Source organism: Panthera uncia (genome assembly GCF_023721935.1).
Source record: "Panthera uncia isolate 11264 chromosome B2 unlocalized genomic scaffold, Puncia_PCG_1.0 HiC_scaffold_24, whole genome shotgun sequence".
NCBI classification, from domain to species: domain Eukaryota; kingdom Metazoa; phylum Chordata; class Mammalia; order Carnivora; family Felidae; genus Panthera; species Panthera uncia.
The window spans coordinates 101,746,101-101,747,541 of record NW_026057580.1 but is presented as its reverse complement, the minus strand read 5'-3'; positions in this window follow the sequence as shown (position 1 = coordinate 101,747,541).

The following is a 1,441-nucleotide window of genomic DNA, read 5'->3' as shown; positions in this document are numbered from 1 at the left end:
AGTTAGGAAATACTCTCTTTTAATTTAATTTTATTTTTAGAGAAAGAGAGGGGGGTACGAGAGGGGGAGGGGCAGAGACAATGCGAGGGGGAGAGAATCTTAAGAAGACTCCATGCTCAGTGTGGATCCCCATGAGGGCCTCGATTTCTAGACCGCGAGATCATGACATGAGCCGACAGCCAGAGTCGGAAGCTCAACTGAGCCACCCAGGTGCCCCGTGAAATACTATTATTCTAGATTTCCCCAGATTCCTGCTCTCAGGAACTCCTGTTCAGGATCCCTTTTGGCTGATGAGAATGTTCCCCCATGCAGACCTTTGCCTTCCTCCAGTTCGTCAGCGTTTCTGGTCTTATATTCAGGAAACAACTACACTCCCAAAAGGCAGAAAAAAGAGGGTCAAGGAGTCAGAGCAAAGCTCAGTTCTAATCCCTGCACTATTACCAACCCCTTGAGGCATATTGGGAAAGCTCTTCAACCTCTCTGTGCCTCAGTTTCTCTTTTCCAGACAATAAGAAATCAGTTGGGTCACAAACTCAAAACTCAAATGTCCACATGTCCTGATAAGTACTGGAAAATGTAGATGAGGAGGGCAGTGCATGCCCCATGTACAGGGGATAGCAATCCTCGGCTCCAGCTGATTATTGACCTATCTTTTGATTCTTTTTTCAAGGAAACATGTTTCTGGATTGGTATGTCAAATCTTCTGAATTTTAAACGTTGGCTCAAAGATTAAAAGAAAAAAAAAACTATTAAAAATACTCTTCAGGTTAAAGAGAACATGCTCATGATCTCTTAAAGTTCTTCACCTTCTATGATGCAAAATTTCCCTTGAAATCTATCTGGGATATTTCAGTCTCAATACACAACCCCTTGGTTTTTTTCACCTGTGTACTTGTTGTGATAACTTGTTTTCCCTTTCAAACTATCAGGTGAACTGTGTACCCCTTTTCTCTGTCGCTAGGAGAGATTTTAAGTCAAGCACAACTATGTATATGCACGGCAAAGTGGACCATCTAATGCTGAAGTATACTGTCAGGAAACCAGATATCACGGGGCAAATTGATGTTGTTCTGAATAACGCCAGAGAGGGGAGAGATGTGAGGACTAAACTCACTAGAAATAAAACTAAGACCGTGAGGGAGAAAGAAGAAAGATGTTTCACGTTCAGCAAACAGCAGCTAAGAGAGAACTTAGGAAATGTACCACAATCTGAAGAACCCGGGTGTGGGAGAAGGATAGTTTTAAGGGATCAAAGTGTTCTGGGTAGCAGGGGTGGTGCTTGGAATAGAAGTTTTGGCCTGAATTGTCAGGATGGGTACTGGTGTTTGGAGAATTTTCTACAGAGGGTTTGGGTAACTCAAGGAATAGGGAAGGAGGTATGAGAATGGCTTAGGAGTAGATCTAAGGAGAAGAATTGGACTTCTCTTTTATTCTGAGTAAA